This window comes from Spea bombifrons, chromosome 4 (assembly GCF_027358695.1).
Source record: "Spea bombifrons isolate aSpeBom1 chromosome 4, aSpeBom1.2.pri, whole genome shotgun sequence".
NCBI lineage: Eukaryota > Metazoa > Chordata > Amphibia > Anura > Pelobatidae > Spea > Spea bombifrons.
Genome location: NC_071090.1, coordinates 111,797,658 through 111,813,396, shown reverse-complemented (window position 1 = coordinate 111,813,396; position 15,739 = coordinate 111,797,658). Strand labels below are relative to the sequence as shown.

The window sequence follows — 15,739 nt, the reverse complement described above, 5'->3', positions numbered from 1 at the left end:
ATAATAACACATTGTACAGCACTGCGGAGTATGACGGCGATATATAAATAATAATAACACACATTGTACAGCGCTGCGGAGTATGACGGCGATATATAAATAATAATAACACACATTGTACAGCGCTGCGGAGTATGACGGCGATATATAAATAATAATAATAACACATTGTACAGCGCTGCGGAGTATGACGGCGATATATAAATAATAATAACACACATTGTACAGCACTGCGGAGTATGACGGCGATATATAAATAATAATAATAATACATTGTACAGCGCTGCGGAGTATGACGGCGATATATAAATAATAATAACACACATTGTACAGCGCTGCGGAGTATGACGGCGATATAGAAATTATAATAATAACACACATTGTACAGCGCCGCGGAGTATGACGGCGATATATAAATAATAATAATAACACACATTGTACAGCACTGCGGAGTATGACGGCGATATATAAATAATAATAATAATAACACATTGTACAGCGCTGCGGAGTATGACGGCGATATATAAATAATAATAACACATTGTACAGCGCTGCGGAGTATGACGGCGATATATAAATAATAATAATAACACACATTGTACAGCGCTGCGGAGTATGACGGCGATATATAAATAATAATAACACATTGTACAGCGCTGCGGAGTATGACGGCGATATATAAATAATAATAACACATTGTACAGCGCTGCGGAGTATGACGGCGATATATAAATAATAATAATAACACACATTGTACAGCGCTGCGGAGTATGACGGCGATATATAAATAATAATAACACATTGTACAGCGCTGCGGAGTATGACGGTGATATATAAATAATAATAACACATTGTACAGCGCTGCGGAGTATGACGGCGATATATAAATAATAATAATAACACATTGTACAGCGCTGCGGAGTATGACGGTGATATATAAATAATAATAACACATTGTACAGCGCTGCGGAGTATGACGGCGATATATAAATAATAATAACACATTGTACAGCGCTGCGGAGTATGACGGCGATATATAAATAATAATAACACACATTGTACAGCGCTGCGGAGTATGACGGTGATATATAAATAATAATAACACATTGTACAGCGCTGCGGAGTATGACGGCGATATATAAATAATAATAATAACACACATTGTACAGCGCTGCAGAGTATGACGGCGATATATAAATAATAATAACACATTGTACAGCGCTGCGGAGTATGACGGCGATATATAAATAATAATAATAACACATTGTACAGCGCTGCGGAGTATGACGGTGATATATAAATAATAATAACACATTGTACAGCGCTGCGGAGTATGACGGCGATATATAAATAATAATAATAACACATTGTACAGCGCTGCGGAGTATGACGGTGATATATAAATAATAATAACACATTGTACAGCGCTGCGGAGTATGACGGCGATATATAAATAATAATAACACATTGTACAGCGCTGCGGAGTATGACGGCGATATATAAATAATAATAACACACATTGTACAGCGCTGCGGAGTATGACGGCGATATATAAATAATAATAACACACATTGTACAGCGCTGCGGAGTATGACGGTGATATATAAATAATAATAACACATTGTACAGCGCTGCGGAGTATGACGGCGATATATAAATAATAATAATAACACACATTGTACAGCGCTGCGGAGTATGACGGCGATATATAAATAAGAACACATTGTACAGCGCTGCGGAGTATGACGGCGATATATAAATAATAATAACACATTGTACAGCGCTGCGGAGTATGACGGCGATATATAAATAATAATAATAACACACATTGTACAGCGCTGCGGAGTATGACGGCGATATATAAATAATAATAATAACACACATTGTACAGCGCTGCAGAGTATGACGGCGATATATAAATAATAATAATAACACACATTGTACAGCGCTGCGGAGTATGACGGCGATATATAAATAATAATAATAACACACATTGTACAGCGCTGCGGAATATGACGGCGATATAAAAATAATAACACACATTGTACAGCGCTGCGGAGTATGACGGCGATATATAAATAATAATAACACATTGTACAGCGCTGCGGAGTATGATGGCGATATATAAATAATAATAACACACATTGTACAGCGCTGCGGAGTATGACGGCGATATATAAATAATAATAACACACATTGTACAGCGCTGCGGAGTATGACGGCGATATATAAATAATAATAACACATTGTACAGCGCTGCGGAGTATGACGGCGATATATAAATAATAATAATAACACACATTGTACAGCGCTGCAGAGTATGACGGCGATATATAAATAATAATAATAACACACATTGTACAGCGCTGCAGAGTATGACGGCGATATATAAATAATAATAACACATTGTACAGCGCTGCGGAGTATGACGGCGATATATAAATAATAATAACACATTGTACAGCGCTGCGGAGTATGATGGCGATATATAAATAATAATAACACACATTGTACAGCGCTGCGGAGTATGACGGCGATATATAAATAATAATAACACATTGTACAGCGCTGCGGAGTATGACGGCGATATATAAATAATAATAATAACACATTGTACAGCGCTGCGGAGTATGACGGCGATATATAAATAATAATAATAACACACATTGTACAGCACTGCGGAGTATGACGGCGATATATAAATAATAATAACACATTGTACAGCGCTGCGGAGTATGACGGCGATATATAAATAATAATAACACACATTGTACAGCGCTGCGGAGTATGACGGCGATATATAAATAATAATAACACATTGTACAGCGCTGCGGAGTATGACGGCGATATATAAATAATAATAATAACACATTGTACAGCGCTGCGGAGTATGACGGCGATATATAAATAATAATAACACACATTGTACAGCGCTGCGGAGTATGACGGCGATATATAAATAATAATAACACACATTGTACAGCACTGCGGAGTATGACGGCGATATATAAATAATAATAACACATTGTACAGCGCTGCGGAGTATGACGGTGATATATAAATAATAATAACACACATTGTACAGCGCTGCGGAGTATGACGGCGATATATAAATAATAATAATAACACATTGTACAGCGCTGCGGAGTATGATGGCGATATATAAATAATAATAATAACACATTGTACAGCGCTGCGGAGTATGACGGCGATATATAAATAATAATAATAACACATTGTACAGCGCTGCGGAGTATGACAGCGATATATAAATAATAATAACACACATTGTACAGCGCTGCGGAGTATGACGGCGATATATAAATAATAATAACACATTGTACAGCGCTGCGGAGTATGACGGCGATATATAAATAATAATAACACACATTGTACAGCGCTGCGGAGTATGACGGCGATATATAAATAATAATAACACATTGTACAGCACTGCGGAGTATGACGGCGATATATAAATAATAATAATAACACATTGTACAGCGCTGCGGAGTATGACGGCGATATATAAATAATAATAATAACACATTGTACAGCGCTGCGGAGTATGACGGCGATATATAAATAATAATAATAACACACATTGTACAGCGCTGCGGAGTATGACGGCGATATATAAATAATAACACACATTGTACAGCGCTGCGGAGTATGACGGCGATATATAAATAATAATAACACATTGTACAGCACTGCGGAGTATGACGGCGATATATAAATAATAATAACACACATTGTACAGCGCTGCGGAGTATGATGGCGATATATAAATAATAACACACATTGTACAGCGCTGCGGAGTATGACAGCGATATATAAATAATAATAATAACACATTGTACAGCGCTGCGGAGTATGACGGCGATATATAAATAATAATAATAACACACATTGTACAGCGCTGCGGAGTATGACGGCGATATATAAATAATAATAATAACACACATTGTACAGCGCTGCGGAGTATGACGGCGATATATAAATAATAATAATTATATTTATATATTTCTATATTAGAGCACAGGGTAGTTGGGTGGGTGGGGTTTGCCGGGATGACCCCGCCTCCTCTATACAGTGAAGCGCAGGCGGCAGGCAGCTTTGTCCGATCGATTTCCTGTCTGGACGTTCTGTTTCTTATATAAAGGTTTCCTAGACCAATAGGGGCCTCTGATCGCTTTAAGGGCCCCGGGCGCATGCTCCTCGCGTGTCACTGCACAGAATGAGACTTCTGTGTCCTCTGGCTCCTCCCCCTGCGGCCTCTACTGGAAGCAGGAAGTGTACCTCAACTACAAGCCGCAGGACTAGCAGCAGCCAATCACACGCATGTTTAACAGACACGTGATTGGATTAAATACTTGTGGGTGTGTTCCTGAGCATGCCCAGGAAGTGTTCGCACAACTACTTCCCGTATTCCCTGGCAACAGCCAGGGGAGGAGCTAAACAAACAAAAAATGGACCCCCAACAGGAAGTAAAAGGGGGTAATGGAGGCGGGGTTTATTCTTTATTCTGTTATTAATGGGGAGGAAAAAGCTAGAAGCAGACAAATTTCTCAAACTCCCGATGACGATGGAATCGCACTGAGGGGGCGGAGCCTGTGCAGTCGCCACGGATACAGCAGGAGGGGAATTTTTGGGCAAATCATTTCTGGTGGCAGTTAAGGAACCCCTGTCCAGCCTGTGTACCCGGCGCTGTACCCACACACACAGCACCCATCCAGCCTGTGTACCCGGCGCTGTACCCACACACACAGTACCCATCTAGCCCGTGTACCCGGGGCTGTACCCATCTAGCCCGTGTACCCGGGGCTGTACCCACACACACACACAGCACCCATCCAGCCAGTGTACCCGGAGCTGTACCCACACACACGACCTGTGTACGCGGCGCTGTACCCACACAGCACCCATCCAGCCTGTGTACCCGGCCCTGTACCCATGCACACATCCAACCGGTGTACCTGGCGCTGTACCCACACACGCAGCACCCATCCAGCCCATGTACCCGGTGCTGTACTCACACACACACCACCCATCCAGCCTGTGTACCCGGCGCTGTACCCATACACGGAGCACCCATCCAGCCTGCGTACCCGGCACTGTACCCATGCACAGAGCACCCATCCAGCCTGTGTACCCACGCACGCAGCACCCATCCAGTCTGTGTACCAGGCGCTGTACCTGCACATGCAGCCTATGTGCCCAGCGCTGTACCCACGCACAGAGCCTGTACACATGGCACCCATCCAGCCTGCATATACAGTGACATAGTAAGCACCAATCCAAATACCGTATACACAGCACTGTACATACAGACACACACACACACAGCACTGTACCCACATAGAACCTACCCAGGTGTACACAGTACTGTACCACATAGAGCCTATCCAGCAGGTGTACACAGTACTGTACCACATAGAGCCTATCCAGCAGGTATACACAGCACTGTACCCACATAGAACCTACCCAGTCGGTATACACAGCACTGCACCAACCCAGCCTGTAGACAGCACTTTACACACAGTGCACCCATGTAACATGTAGACAGCACTGTACACACAAAACCTATTCGGCCGGCATACACAGCACTGTATACACGAGGAACACAACACCCATCCTATATACACGGCACCGCTCTGTCAATATACCCGTTCTGTACCCCGCACCCACTCACCTCCCCAGGACCCTCCTGCCGCCATCTTATCACCGAGCCCCCCTCCTCACACCTCCGGCAGGTGACGTCAGCGCGCACAGCGTGCGGGGGCTGCCTAGAGTGGCGTCAGCCCGCACGGCGAAACCGGAAGTGGGGTAGAGCAGCGGCATGTGTCTCGCGCTCAGCCACAGCCGGGCACACTAAGGGTTATTGGGAGTCCACGCGGACCGTAACTCCCAGCAGCCGCGGACGGTAACTCCCAGCAGCCGCGGACGGTAACTCCCAGACCGTAACTCCCAGCAGCCGCGGACGGTAACTCCCAGCAGCCGTGGACGGTAACTCCCAGACCGTAACTCCCAGCAGCCGCGGACGGTAACTCCCAGACCGTAACTCCCAGCAGCCGCGGACGGTAACTCCCAGACCGTAACTCCCAGCAGCCGCGGACGGTAACTCCCAGCAGCCGCGGACTTTAACTCTCAGACCGTAACTCCCAGCAGCCGCGGACGGTAACTCCCAGCAGCCGCGGACGGTAACTCCCAGACCGTAACTCCCAGCAGCCGTGGACGGTAACTCCCAGACCGTAACTCCCAGCAGCCGTGAACGGTAACTCCCAGCAGCCGTGAACGGTAACTCCAGCAGCCGTGGACGGTAACTCCCAGACCGTAACTCCCAGCAGCCGTGGACGGTAACTCTCAGCAGCCGCGGACGGTAACTCCCAGACCGTAACTCCCAGCAGCCGCGGACGGTAACTCCCAGACCGTAACTCCCAGCAGCTGCGGACGGTAACTCCCAGACCGTAACTCCCAGCAGCCGCGGACGGTAACTCCCAGACCGTAACTCCCAGCAGCCGTGGACGGTAACTCCCAGACCGTAACTCCCAGCAGCCGTGGACGGTAACTCTCAGCAGCCGCGGACGGTAACTCCCAGACCGTAACTCCCAGCAGCCGCGGACGGTAACTCCCAGACCGTAACTCCCAGCAGCCGCGGACGATAACTCCCAGGACCGTAACTCCCAGCAGCCGCGGACGGTAACTCTCAGACGTAACTCCCAGCAGCCGCGGACGGTAACTCCCAGCAGCCGCGGACGGTAACTCCCAGCAGCCGCGGACGGTAACTCTCAGACCGTAACTCCCAGCAGCCGCGGACCTGACGGGGGAGGGGGAGTGGCGGTTGTAACGTGAGCCCCCCGGTCTGTGACAAGCGTTTAGTCGCATCTTCAATTCCTTGCACTCAGCCTGTGATGTGTTTATTGCTCCGCGGGGGCGGGGCTTCTGCAGGGCGAATACTCTTAGTGATCATTGAAACCCTGCCCTAGTGCGCAGCGTGTATCAATCAGTCGTTGGTCTCGTCTTAGATTCAGCAGCCATGTGCCTATCCCACTGGCGTTAAATTTCCCTCACTGGATTCGTCACTTCTGCTGGGAGGCTGTTCCACCTATTCACCACCCTCTATGTAAAGTTTACTAGGAGGGAGGTGGATAGGTGGAACAGCTTCCTGGCAGAAGCGGTAGAGGCTAATGCAGCATAATAACTGAAAAGCATCCGCTATCAGAGTGGGGTGAGAGGAGGCATTTATTAACGTGTTTACAGTCTGCGTGGAACTTGCGTGAACGTGTGAGCCGCGTACCTCACGGAGGGGGAGCGGACTGGGGCCCCCGGACTATTCCTCCTGCAGGAACTCGAAGGGCCAAGGAGCGTCCGTCTCCCTGTCCTCCTCCCGGTCTGCTGCGGGGCTCGCGAAGCTGCAGGACGGAGATCCCTCGGCACGGCGCAGCCACGGAAACACCTCCTGCACGCAGCAGAGAAATATATATCGGTGCCGAGCATCTGCACTGTCGCCCGGGGGAGAGAAAGGGAGGATGGGGGGGAGAGAAAGGAGGATGGGGGGGGAGAGAAAGGGAGGATGGGGGGGGAGAGAAAGGGAGGATGGGGGGGGAGAGAAAGGGAGGATGGGGGGGGAGAGAAAGGGAGGATGGGGGGGGAGAGAAAGGGAGGATGGGGGGGGAGAGAAAGGGAGGATGGGGGGGAGAGAAAGGGAGGATGGGGGGGGAGAGAAAGGGAGGATGGGGGGGGAGAGAAAGGGAGGATGGGGGGGAGAGAAAGGGAGGATGGGGGGGAGAGAAAGGAGGATGGGGGGGAGAGAAAGGGAGGATGGGGGGGGAGAGAAAGGGAGGATGGGGGGAGAGAAAGGGAGGATGGGGGGAGAGAAAGGGAGGATGGGGGGAGAGAAAGGGAGGATGGGGGGAGAGAAAGGGAGGATGGGGGGGAGAGAGAAAGGGAGGATGGGGGGAGAGAGAAAGGGAGGATGGGGGGGAGAGAGGAGGGAGGATGGGGGGAGAGAGGGAGGGAGGATGGGAGGGAGGGAGGATGGGGGGGAGAGGGAGGGAGATGGGGGGGAGAGAGGGAGGGAGGATGGGGGGGAGAGAGGGAGGGAGGATGGGGGGGAGAGAGGGAGGAGGATGGGGTGGGAGGGAGGGAGGATGGGGGGGAGAGAGGGAGGGAGGATGGGGGGGACCACACCTGTAGGAGCGGTTGTGGTAAAGCGTTAGTACACAGGTGATGGGGGGTGGAGTCCTTACCCGCTCCGTGCTGCAGGTGGGAGAGCTGTAGAGGAAGCTCACGCTGTGGTCTCCTCCGCTGGCTGTGGCCACCTCCGTCTGGCAGCTGTCTATGTGCGGACTACGTATCTCCGCTCCGGGCTCCGGCTTCTCATAACCGCCCCACCTGCAGCCTTAGCCCTGCGGTGCGGTAAGTTGGTTATCACGCGGGCGGCGGGTTACGGGCGTAGTCAGGCTGGGGGGCTTTGAGGACAGCCATGTTAGCTGTGGCCCCTTGTGCCGAGACTCCATGGAAACATTACGGGCTCCTCTTCCCTCAGCTAATTACATACATGTAACACGGGCTGTACACACACAGAGCGCGGGGGGCAACACGGAGGGCAACCAGCGGCCAAACCGCCCTAGAAAATGCTCTGGTGCCACGGACTCTGCCAGCGCTATCCCTTCCCCACGAGACCCCCGCTTCTTGTTTCACCCCAGCCATTCACTTGGCCCTCTCATTGACCTGCTTACCGCACCTCCCTGTGCCTCCCCCTCCTTTTTTTTTTTTTACAGATGTCCCCCCATCTGTAAAAAAAAAAAGGAGGGGGAGGCACAGGAGGTCCATAGGGTTGCGGTCTAATTACTGTTTGTGATGCGGCCGTGACGTGGTGGGAGGGGCTAAGAAGTGTATGTTATGATGTCATATGATGTAAGGGAGCAGCTACTGACTGCTCGATGCGGCTCTGCTTGCTCCTCAGCTCCTGGAGATGGTGACAGACGGACAGCACTCTTCTCTCGCTGCCGCCACGACTTTTATTCCTTCTCTTTCGTCTTCCGCATAATTCAGAAGGGGAGGGAAGGATGTCTAAGCTGGGGGCAGGTAAACTGCCCCAGTCTGTGTCTGACCTGCACGCGGGGTAACTGCACATCTGGGGAGGAAAAATAAAGGAACAAGAAAGGAAAAAGTCCTAAGAAACCTTCCCGGCTCGGAGCTTTCCTTTAACGGCTTGTTAATAAATGTCTTGGTGCCCCTCTCTGAACCCTTTTCCTCTCCAGTGCCCCTCTCTCCTCCCCTGATGCCCCTCTCTATTCCCCTGATGCCCCCTCTCTTTCCTCCCCTGATGCCCCTCTCTCTCTCTCCTCACCTGATGCCCCCCTCTCTTTCCTCCCCTGATGCCCCTCTATCGCTCTCCTCCCCTGATGCCCCCCTCTCTCTCTTTCCTCCCCTGATGCCCCCTCTCTTTCCTTCCCTGATGCCCCTCTATCTCTCTCTCTCTCCTCCCCTGATGCCCCCTCTCTCCTCCCCTGATGCCCCTCTCTTTCCTCCCCTGATGCCCCTCTCTCTCTCTCTCTCCTCACCTTATGCCCCCCTCTCTTTCCTCCCCTGTCGCCCCCGTGGGTTATACCCCCGTGTTGTGTCCGGGTTAAACGTACCAGGCCTGAAGGTTCATTTATTTCTCTCATAACGGGAACACTGAAATGGAAACGGTTACAGCCGTTATAGCGGGGGGGGAGAGACAGCGGGGGAGAGGATGAGACGGGGGAGAGACAGCCGGGGAGAGGATGAGACGTCGCAGAGACGATACCAGGCGCACCGCACCTCGGCTGCCTGATGAGTCTGTCCCAGAACGCCGGGCCGTAGCGCTCCTCTGGGGGTGAGTGAGAAGCTCGGTGCGAGAGGAAGGGATCCGGCAGGAATCTGTGCACGCTGCGAGACCGCCTGAAACACAAGCACTGTAAGAGACCCCCAGAAACACGAGCGCTGTAAGAGACCCCCAGAAACACAAGCACTGTAAGAGACCCCCAGAAACACGAGCGCTGTAAGAGACCCCCAGAAACACAAGCACTGTAAGAGACCCCCAGAAACACGAGCGCTGTAAGAGACCCCCAGAAACACAAGCACTGTAAGAGACCCCCAGAAACACGAGCGCTGTAAGAGACCCCCAGAAACACAAGCACTGTAAGAGACCCCCAGAAACACGAGCGCTGTAAGAGACCCCCAGAAACACAAGCACTGTAAGACCCCCAGAAACACAAGCGCTGTAAGAGACCCCCAGAAACACGAGCGCTGTAAGAGACCCCCAGAAACACGAGCGCTGTAAGAGACCCCCAGAAACACAAGCACTGTAAGACCCCCAGAAACACGATCCATACGCCTATCCCATGCATGTTTAATTCCCTCACTGTATTACCCTCTACCACTTCTGCTGGGAGACTGCTCCACTTATCTACCACCCTCTCAGTAAGCATCCACAGCCATAGTATTGCCATGAGCTTCGTGTGACATGGCATGCGGACAGGGAACACGTGGCGTGGTGGCTGGGATTAGTGGGACGGGTACTCGTCATCTGTACATCATCCGGCGGCAGAGCAGAGATGTATTAAAGGCCCAGCTCCGCCCGGGCAGCTCCCTGTAACAACCTGCTGTCCCACCAGCAGTAACACCCACCAACTGGCACGATATGCAGGGAATGCCGGATATCCGCTGCCTCCTGGGCAAACGGGGTATTTAAACTCATTTGCCACCGGGCCGCCTGCAGCATAAAACATCAATAATCAATTTACATAAAAGGCCTGGAATAGAAGCCCAGGGACCCCCTCCAAGGGCAAGAGAGTCACGCAGCCGGCCTACTAACATAACACCGCCGCGCATGCACTCAGTGCCACGCACATGCCGGGGCCATGTCAAAGCAACCAATATGAATGACAGACACCGACTAAAAAATCAGGACTGATCCATGAAAACCTGGGACTGGAGGGAGGTATGCCCTAGTCACATCTCTAACCACGCCCCCTAAAGCAAAGTTGCTACACACAGACCAGGTGTTCTGTATATTTACCAATCACAACCAGCCTGAGTGAGCTGCCTGCGGCCAAGCAGGGATATCCCTGAATCTGGGGCGGCCTGTGGCCCCGGGCGCAGACTAATTCATAACATTAAGTTACTCTACGTACTTTGCGAAAGGAATTGGGTCCTCGTTGCCGTAGCGATCGTCCATCGTCCCAGGCCTTACGGGTCTGAGAAGCAGAGGAATAAACACCAATGAAACAATGCAGTGCAATGAGCGCTGAAGGCGTAGAATCAGACAAACAAGTCCTGTATTTGCAGGTATACAATAATAATGTATGGAAACATCGGCGGGGTGCTGTGTCATCATTAAGAGGTGGAGTGACATGGTATGACATCATATGCTGGCATTCAGCAGAGACCCCGAGTCAGGCCCCATCTATCCCTGCTATGCTATGTTTCCATACATTATTTATGTATGTAGTTGTTTAGGTTTGGATGTCTTATTCAGTCGATCTATACATGCAAGTGCTGTTTTATGTGTTGTTTATTTGATCTATACCTATTTTGTGGTGCGGGAGCGGAGGGAGGGATTGCATGCTAGGGAGCGTGGAGCGGGGCCCAGGGAAATGCTTGTGTAGAGTCAAATTTTTTTTAATATAAAATGTATTGCCAGCAAGGTCTAATATTTATATATATTGGCAGTAGGGTCTAATATTTATATATATTTTCAGCAGGGTGTTATATTTATATATATATTGCCAGCAAGGTCTAATATTTATATATATTGCCAGCAAGGTCTTATATTTAGATATATTGGCAGCAGGGGGTAATATTTATATATATTGGCAGCAGGGTGTAATATTTATATATATATATATATATATCGGCAGCAGGGGGTAATATTAATATATATATATATCAGCAGGGTGTAATATTAATATATATATATATATCAGCAGCAGGGGGTAATATTAATATATATATATATATATCAGCAGGGTGTAATATTAATATATATATATCAGCAGGGTGTAATATTAATATATATATATATCAGCAGGGTGTAATATTAATATATATATCAGCAGGGGGTAATATTAATATATATATATATATATATCATCAGCAGGGGGTAATATTAATATATATATATATATATATCAGCAGGGTGTAATATTAATATATATATATATCAGCAGCAGGGGGTAATATTAATATATATATATATATATATCAGCAGGGGGTAATATTAATATATATATATATATATATATATATATATCAGCAGGGGGTAATATTAATATATATATATATATATATCAGCAGGGTGTAATATTAATATATATATATATCGGCAGCAGGGGGTAATATTAATATATATATATATCAGCAGCAGGGGGTAATATTAATATACATTGGCAGCAGGGGCTAATATTTATATATATTGGCAGCAGGGTGTAATATTAATATAAATATATCAGCAGCAGGGTGTAATATTAATATATATATATATATATATATATATATATCAGCAGGGTGTAATATTAATATATATATATATATCAGCAGCAGGGGGTAATATTAATATATATATATATATCAGCAGGGTGTAATATTAATATATATATATATATATATCAGCAGGGTGTAATATTAATTTATATATATCAGCAGGGTGTAATATTAATATATATATATATCAGCAGGGTGTAATATTAATATATATATATCAGCAGGGGGTAATATTAATATATATATCAGCAGCAGGGGGTAATATTAATATATATATATATATGTCAGCAGGGTGTAATATTAATATATATATATCAGCAGGGTGTAATATTAATATATATATATATCAGCAGGGTGTAATATTAATATATATATATCAGCAGGGGGTAATATTAATATATATATATATATATATATCAGCAGCAGGGGGTAATATTAATATATATATATATATATATATATATATCAGCAGCAGGGGGTAATATTAATATATATATATATATATTAATATATATATATATATATATATATCAGCAGGGTGTAATATTAATATATATATGTATATATATATATATATTAATATATATATATATAATATATATATTAATATATATATTATATATATATAATATATATATATATATATATATCAGCAGGGTGTAATATTAATATATATATATCAGCAGGGTGTAATATTAATATATATATATATCAGCAGGGTGTAATATTATATATATATCAGCAGGGGGTAATATTAATATATATATCATCAGCAGGGGGTAATATTAATATATATATATATATATCAGCAGGGTGTAATATTAATATATATATCAGCAGGGTGTAATATTAATATATATATATATATATCAGCAGGGTGTAATATTAATATATATATCAGCAGGGGGTAATATTAATATATATATATATATATATATCAGCAGCAGGGGGTAATATTAATATATATATATATATATCAGCAGGGGGTAATATTAATATATATATATATATATATATATATATATAAATCAGCAGCAGGGGGTAATATTAATATATATATATATATCAGCAGGGGGTAATATTAATATATATATATATCAGCAGGGTGTAATATTAATATATATATATCAGCAGGGGGTAATATTAATATATATATATATATATATCAGCAGGGGGTAATATTAATATATATATATATCAGCAGGGTGTAATATTAATATATATATATATATATCAGCAGGGGGTAATATTAATATATATATATATATCAGCAGGGTGTAATATTAATATATATATATATATATATATATCAGCAGCAGGGGGTAATATTAATATATATATATCAGCAGGGGGTAATATTAATATATATATATATCAGCAGGGGGTAATATTAATATATATATATATATATATATATATATATATATCAGCAGGGTGTAATATTAATATATATATATATATATCAGCAGGGTGTAATATTAATATATATATATATATATATCAGCAGGGGGTAATATTAATATATATATATATATCAGCAGGGTGTAATATTAATATATATATATATATCAGCAGGGTGTAATATTAATATATATATATATATATCAGCAGGGTGTAATATTAATATATATATATATATATCAGCAGGGTGTAATATTAATATATATATATATCAGCAGGGTGTAATATTAATATATATATATATATATCAGCAGCAGGGGGTAATATTAACGAAACTGCACAGTTCAGCTGTTATTTTGAAGTCGTATTTCAATCAAGGTCTTTACTTCAGAGCTATGAGTACGGTACATATGTGTGGGGTGTAGACACAGCCTCCAACCTCCCAAGCCCACTCCCCACACACGGCCTGCCCCAAACCCACTCAGTAGACACAGCCCACTCCCACATCCACTTCGTGTTCCCCTTTTCCTGTCAGGAGCAGCACTTTCCCGCTCAGAGCCACTGCTAACGTCACGCGCACGGGCGGGGTTTCCGACTTCCTCGGAACGCTTCCCAGAGCTGGGCGCTAAACGCAAAAGACCCAAAGTAGCTGGTTTTATTACGCGCGCGCGTTGGCGCCTGTGAATGTATTACATCTCGGAGCGAGTCTCTTGTGTTTCGTGCTCGATGAATCTGGGGGACTCAGAGCACGGGCGTGGTTTGGTACGATTGACGCCTGCCAATGTAGACTGAGGGGCGGGGCAGCTCGATGACGCAGGGCTGGCACGCAGTAGGAGGTGTTTGGTGGAGGCGTGCTGACGTCAGGCGGTGGGTGGGGTTCCCGAGCCGGTGATGGCGGCTCCCGCCGGGTGAAGCAGCTAAGAGGACGAGAAGGAGCCGCTCTGGAACGGAGGGTTCGTGTCCCCTGGTGGGTATCGGTTTCAGCTCGCTCGCCGGGCGGGAGGACGTGTATCCGCTGGGTGGGGGCACATCCGGCACACACAGCTGCTTCCGGTGTGACAGGGGCATTTACTCATACCGGGCTCGGACCAGGTACCGGGCGTATACAGCGTATATGGCTCATACGGTACTTGTACAGCCGTAAAACGGGCCGTGTATACAGGTCGTAGCCTATATGCTGCATGTATACACACCTGTTATACTCATCCTATTTATAGCGTTTAACCTATACATTCCCTATACACCCTATAGAAGCCTGTTATATATCCTCTGTATACAATGTGTGCCCACCTGCTATATGCTAAATGGCAAATACATTCAGCACGTATACTGTATACGCGCCTATTATACGGTAACTACGTACAGCCTGTATACTGTATACGCGCCTATTATACGGGAACTACATACAGCCCGTATACTGTATACGCGCCTATTATACGGTAACTACGTACAGCCCGTATACTGTATACGCGCCTATTATACGGGAACTACGTACAGCCTGTATACTGTATACGCGCCTATTATACGGGAACTACGTACAGCCCGTATACTGTATACGCGCCTATTATACGGTAACTACGTACAGCCCGTATACTGTATACGCGCCTATTATACGGGAACTACGTACAGCCCGTATACTGTATACGCGCCTATTATACGGTAACTACGTACAGCCCGTATACTGTATACGCGCCTATTATACGGTAACTACGTACAGCCCGTATACTGTATACGCGCCTATTATACGGTAACTACGTACAGCCCGTATACTGTATACACGCCTATTATACGGGAACTACGTACAGCCCGTATACTGTATACGCGC

At 45.8% G+C, this 15,739-nt stretch overlaps 1 protein-coding gene and 1 long non-coding RNA gene across 3 annotated transcripts in view; both read right to left on the bottom strand.

Moving 5' to 3' along the window:
* LOC128492094 (calmodulin-binding transcription activator 1-like) overlaps positions 1-5,756 on the bottom strand; it is a 29,981-nt gene extending 24,225 nt beyond the window's left edge. For both annotated transcript variants that reach the window (XM_053464534.1, XM_053464535.1), the window contains exon 1: positions 5,693-5,756. The gene's annotated coding sequence lies outside the window, so the exon portion shown is untranslated. The remainder of the gene's footprint in view (positions 1-5,692) is intronic.
* Positions 5,757-8,959: 3,203 nt separating this feature from the next.
* On the bottom strand, positions 8,960-9,930 carry LOC128490590 (uncharacterized). The gene is made up of 3 exons (XR_008353962.1): positions 9,811-9,930; positions 9,645-9,684; positions 8,960-9,139 (listed from the first exon to the last, which is right to left on the bottom strand). It is a non-coding gene; the product is annotated as an uncharacterized LOC128490590 (long non-coding RNA).
* Positions 9,931-15,739: the final 5,809 nt, after the last annotated feature.